We start from the raw sequence: 6,230 nt of genomic DNA on the forward strand, positions 1-6,230 counted from the left end.
ATTGCACATGGCAGGGCTGGCTTTATTAAGACTAAAACTCAGCTGCAGGGAAACAAGGCAAATCCTGGTCAGGCTCAGAAAGAGGACCCAAGTACAGGGCCAGGTGGGAGCAGGTGTGCTGACGAGAGGTCCTGTCTTGGGGAAGAGTGGAAACCAGAGCCTCGGACAGAGGACCTCCAAAAGACATCAGATAGCCCCAATTTTAGAAGCACAGAGGTGAGACAGCTGGCTCCTCCCACTGCTAGAATACTGGTTGAGAAAAAAAGTTTAAGTGCTTGCTGAAAGAAATAAAAAAATAATTGACAGGCTACTAAATAATGTTCCATGTGAAACTTCTCTCGTTTGTAAATAGACACTTATTTATTTATTTATTTATTTATTTATTTATTTATTTAGAGAGAGAGAGAGAGAGAGAGAGAGAGAGACAGAGCACGAGCAGGGGAGGGGCAGAGGGAGAGAGAATCCCAAGCAGGATAGACATTGTTTTATAAAGCCCATTAGTATGTGTTTATTTTCAGCTGATCACACAATCATCCTGTGAAGGACTCAGGGCAGGTCTTTTGAACCAGTTTCATAAAAAATGAAAGGATGGAGGAGCCTGGGTGGCCCAGTCAAACGCCCACCTCTTGATTTTAGCTCAGGTCATAATGTCATGGTTTGTGACATCGACTCTCACATCAGGCTCTGCACTGACAGTGTGGAGTCTGCTTGGGATTTTCTTTCTCCCTCTCTCTCTGGCTCTCCCTCTGCTAGAGAGAGAGAGCCAGAGAGAGAGAGAGAGAGAGAGCGCGCGAGAGAGAGAGCGCGCGCACACGTGCGCGCGCAGGTTCTCTCTCTCTCAAAATAAACTTTGAAAAAAAAGGAAAAGGACTTGCTGAGGTCTGCACAACTGATAGGTAGTAAAATCAGGATTCATGCTTGGGCCTCCTAATTCTTAAGCCAGTGTTCTTTTTTTTTTTTTTTTTTTTCTCAGTGTTCTCTTAATGCCCCACTTTTCTTGCCAACTCTGTTAGCCATTAGTAAAAAGAATAGTTATGGTGTGAAGGAGAAGATGAATAGAAAATGACTTTTTAGAAAGAGGATGGGACGGTCTAAGATTTTAGTCCTTGAGGCACAAAGTATATTGCTGTGCATTATAGTCTGTCTAAAGACAGGCTAGTGAGTTTCTCATAAACTCACTGGACAGAATTGCCTTCCCATGCCAAGATTTTTCTAGATGTAGAGATGATGCCCAAATGAGATCTGAAAGTAAATTCAGAATCCCCAAGCCTAGCAGGAAGTTTTAGGAGGCACCAGAAGGAGAGATGCTCATACAAGTGTTCCTTAGTAATAGCCAATGACTATTATGTACAGCAAGAAGTCACATGCTTGGGAGGGGAGGGGTAGGGAGGGAGCAGATTACTGGTATATTTTGTGTTACCAATCAATCAAGAAGCAGGATAAACATTGGTGGATTTTTTTCTAATTATCATAGCAGAAATTATTGTAGATAATATGATACACATTTTATGAAAATAGAGTTAAATATTGGCTGTTGAGGTCCCCCTTAGTTTTTCTTTACCAAACGGGGTACCCATCCCCCAGCTACTGGGAATGGTGGCTGCTAACAGTTCACAGCTGCACCACTGTGCTGAGAATTGTCCTCCTCAAAAGAAAGGCACATCCCCCAGAAATACCTAGAAGGTTACGCCTTCTCCCACAGGTGTCCCACACAGGGACGGACTGACATGGGGTACAAAAGTGCTGCCCCCTTGCCTCAATATAGAATAATTCTGTAGAGCCATTCACATTCCGTAGCCTTCTGGGATCAGAGATTGGGCTAAATCTAAACTCAACTGAACTACATCTTTCTTTGCTTAGCTACTTTCTCTGTCCTATCCTGCCTTCCTCACTCCCTTCCAGGTTTTACCTGAGAGAACTCCCTCACAATAAATTACTAATACAAGAATGCCCATGTTGGGCTCTGCTTCTAGGCAACAAGTCCCCAAACCAGGAGCAATGTGTTAATCCAGTGGGATCATATCCCATCCCCCCAAATGCCAACCCAAATCTTCATTTATTATTTAGCAGGAAAATGAAATCTACAGATTTGTGTCTTATCCATACATATTTTTCTCTTTCTTAAAAAAGGGCATAATGCCCTATTTTATGCCGTGGGACATATCATGGCATATTAATGACGGCTAGTACATATGTGGATATGTATCAGGCGTAAATCTCTAGAACAATAGTTTTAGTATTATGGCATTTGACTCTCACAACAACTGAGGTAGTTTCTCTTATTATCCTCCCCATTTTATAGTCAAAAGAACTGTGACCTAAAGAGATTAACTACTCCGTCCCAAAGTAACATGACTCCAGGGCCCAAGCTCTTAACCACCATACTGTATTACTTCTCCACAGTAAGCCAGGTTTATATAAAATGATTGCTGAAATGCCCAAGTAATTTGAGAAAGTTCTTCACAAACTGTTCACTCTGTCTATTCACTTGCATAAATTGTGAAATTCTCCATCAATTTAGTTCATTGAAATGTCTGAAGCCCCTCTGGCCCGGAGCAACCTGGGTGAAGGTCATGTTTGCCTGGAACATTTCTCAGGAGGGCTATGGTAGCATTTAGGGGCTGGGATGTCTTACTGCAGAGCTCCAGAGGCAGACGCTGGTTCATGTGCTGGAGGAGGCTCATACCTAAAACTGGAGTATTGTACGTTGGACGCTCTGAGAAGCAGACTCTGAGACCAAGAGGTAAGTAGAATTCGTTGATTTGGGAGGTGATTCCAGGAAGCACCAGTGGAGGAGAGCAAAATGGGTCCAGGAGAATCTCCAGGAGAGTATAGAGAACATAGTTCAGAATTGGTCCATCCTAGGCACGAGGAAACTGAGCTATTTATGTACCAACTCCCAAGTGTCATTGGTGGTTGTCTGTTCCTAGGGGTGTTAACTCCCTGGGACTTCAGGCTACCTGAGCAGGAGGCTTGGCATTCTCCCGCAGCCTGAAAAAGCACTCAGAGAGTTGTGATGTTTACTGTAACAGGCCATTCACATGGAAGGGAATCCACATGACATTCAGGACGTCAGGGAATTGGGAGAGGCACTGACTGCCTCTGTTCTAGCTAACAGGACTGGAAGTGGCTCATGGATGCAAGAGTTACAGGGAGAACGAGAGCCAGAGCACGTAGCCAACGTGGAACAAGCTGTAAACACAACAAAGAGCAGAGAGAGAAGTAGCCCAACAAGCCGAGCGGAGTGGCCTGGAGCAATTTTGAAGACTCCTCGTGGCGGCTGCGACACAGCCACCTTGTACTTGTGTATCGGACCCATTTAATGGGGACAGACACGGCGGACTGTTAGGAAGCTGAGCGGTAACTCATGTTTACCGGTACGTGTGCCATCCCCAAGACCATGTCTGTAAGAGAGCGATAAAACCTACCTACCACCTTGGTGGTAAGATCAAGCTCTCTACTCCTTTGAGAAGATAACCATCTCATTCCACACAAAGGCACCTCTAACCAGAAAAGCCCAAATCTCACACAGCGTGAGGTGCCTCAGACGTGCGCCCTGTGTGTGTGCCTATCAATTTCATTTTGGTTTCAAGTCTATGGAGAAGGTCCTGGACCCGAAGCCCACGAGGGAACACTTCCTGTGCTATGAGGGATCTCTCACCTAAGCTAGGGTAGGTGAAGTCCATTACTTAGAAGGATTCCCTGCTTTAAATGAGCTGCTCTTGTAAAACTATAAAACCAGTGTTTCACTGAACGTTCAGGTACATTTAGGTTTCAAATTTGGAGGCCCATGAGGCTTCCTGGGATTCACTAATATGAGAAGGAGTAATAGAAGTCAAGGAGGTGAGGGGCGCCTGGGCGGCTTAGTCAGTTAAGCGTCTCATTCTTGGTTTCGGCTCACGTCATGATCTCATGGTTTCATGAGTCTGAGCCCCACATGGGGCTTTGGCTCACAGGGTGGAGCCTGCTTGGGATCTCTCTCCCTCTCTCTCTGCCCCTCCACCACTCATGCTGTCTCTCTCTCAAAAATAAATACATACGCTTTAAAAAAAAAAAAAAAAAAGGCAAGGAGGTGACAACACACCCAGTGAAACACTGAAAGGTATTCAGCGCCCTCATTCAAGGATAAAAATGAGTGATAACACCACTGACAATCATGTGCTAGAGTATCAACCAGAAGGCTTTAATTATGCCAGTGTGATCCTTCCGAACCTGTTGTGTAACAGCAAAACTCCTCTGGTCTCTTCTGGAGCAGGTTATTTCAGATCTACAGGATTACAAGACCTGAGAGTCAGCCTCTCAAGTGCATCTTCCTTCTGAAGATGAACCGCATCCAACAGGATCCATCAGGTCTGCTGCCTGGCTCTGCTCCACTCACTCCCAGCTGCCCTGAGTTGTTACTCAAGTCCTGAGAATAAACAAGGTCCCTTGGCTAACTTTACTGATCACTAACACTGTAGTCCATATATCGGCTATAAGGGCAGGTGGTCTTCAATGCCATATGTTTGCCTTTGGAGGCCTGCACGCCCTGGAATGAAATAAAGGGTGTGTGAAAGGGGTAGGAAAAGTGCACGAGTTGAGCTGAGACTCAGAAAAAACCAAGATGGAGCCATGGGTCTCACACATCCTAGCCATGTGACTTAGGAAGGTCATTTCAGCTGGCCAACCCTAAATTTCTTCATTTATAGAGAAAAGAGTTAATAGAACTTATCTCATAGAACCTTATAAAGGGACATAATGGATCCTAAGTGCCTAACACAGTACCTGTCTACTTTGCAAGTACACAATAAACACACTGCTGCTGTAGATGGGGAGCCACGGTCCATGTTCCTGTTGCTGTGTTAGATGCACAATATAAAATTTTTTAAAGAAAAAAAACATCAAAGTCGCTGTATAAGCAGGCATTATTATCCCCATTGTAAGGGTGAGGAAATGAAGGCTCAGAGGGTCTAAGTAAGTTGTCTCAGGTCCTGTGGCTGGCATGCAACGGAGCAGGAACTCAGTGTAGGCTTGACTAACTGCAAAATCTATGTTCTTCGCCCCACGAGATGCTTCTTCGTGTCTCCTGCAGAGGCGCTCACCCAAATGGCACTGAACTAGGTGTCGGCATTGCCAAAGGATGCTCTCTTTGGGGTTGCCCTGGGCAGGGCCTCCTGGTGCCCGTAAGTGGGTGGCTGTTCATGCTGCTGCCCTCCTCCCACATTTCCCATGGTGTGAAAGGGGATTTTCACAGCATCAGAGGAAGAGCACGCTGCCCGAGGCCTGAATTCCTCAGAGTATCATCTGTGGTCTACGGTGCCGGTGCCTACGAGAGTTTTCTCAATGGTCAGAGAACAGATCCAAAACTGCAAGCCTTTTTTTTCTTTTTTCTCCAGTTCTCACTATTTTTATTTTTGTGTGTGATCACATAAGCCACTAAGGCCTTCAGTCTAAGGGTTACTGAGATTTGGTGTCCATAAACTGAGGCTCACACATTCCCAGAATTTGCTAACAAGTCTGACTTCAACGATTGGCAAAGCTGCCCGAGCCACACGCTTAGAGTAGCTGGTTAGAAAAGCCCCAGTTTCGAGCAAGCATGTGGCCTTAAGCCGGTCTTTTGAGTTGTCATTAAGCAATAGACAGTTCCTGTTCTGTCCCAGGCTCTTCTCACACACTTTAGAAATGTTAACCTGTTGTTAATCTTTACAGTATTCCTTTGGCATAAACACTCTTATTATTACCTTTTCTCAGGGGGAAAACCGAGGCAAGAACAAGTTGAGCAAGCCACCCAAAGTCACACAGCTGGAGCGTGTCAAGCCAAGACGTGAAGACAGGTGGTCTGGGCCAGCATCCACACTCTCGTTTTATCTGAAAGTTCCTGTCAGTTGTGCTTGTTGTGTATTGTTTGAATAATGTTGCATATCGCCATACTGATGACCCCAAACTTTCTAATTATTAACCTTTAATGACAGCAACAAACAGCAACGCTATCTACGGGGAATTCACTTTGCGCTAGTCACCATTCTAAACACCTATTCATTCGTCTAATATATTAACTCATCCATCCTCCCTGCGACCGTTCCACACTTACATCCCCAGATCAGTTTGCAAATTACAGGAATGAGGAGGAAGCAGCTTAGTGACCTGAACGTCACCCGCACACAGCTAGTAAGTCATGGGGCAGGGCTCAAACCCAGGAAGTCTGTCTCTCCAACGTATGCTCTCCACCACAGCCTATCACAGCTCAAAAA

General features: G+C 45.2%; 1 long non-coding RNA gene across 2 annotated transcripts; it reads left to right on the plus strand.

The window, feature by feature from the left end:
• Nucleotides 1-457: 457 nt before the first annotated feature.
• Nucleotides 458-5,969, plus strand: LOC132660824 (uncharacterized). 2 transcript variants are annotated; one of them, XR_009601919.3, is made up of 3 exons: nt 458-896; nt 2,522-2,743; nt 5,731-5,969. It is a non-coding gene; the product is annotated as an uncharacterized LOC132660824 (long non-coding RNA). The 2 variants fall into 2 exon arrangements; XR_009601920.3 differs by having other exon boundaries at nt 2,641-2,743.
• Nucleotides 5,970-6,230: the final 261 nt, after the last annotated feature.

The sequence above is a fragment of the Panthera onca genome, chromosome D1 (assembly GCF_046562875.1).
Source record: "Panthera onca isolate mPanOnc1 chromosome D1, mPanOnc1 haplotype 2, whole genome shotgun sequence".
In the NCBI taxonomy this organism is placed as follows: Eukaryota; Metazoa; Chordata; class Mammalia; order Carnivora; family Felidae; genus Panthera; species Panthera onca.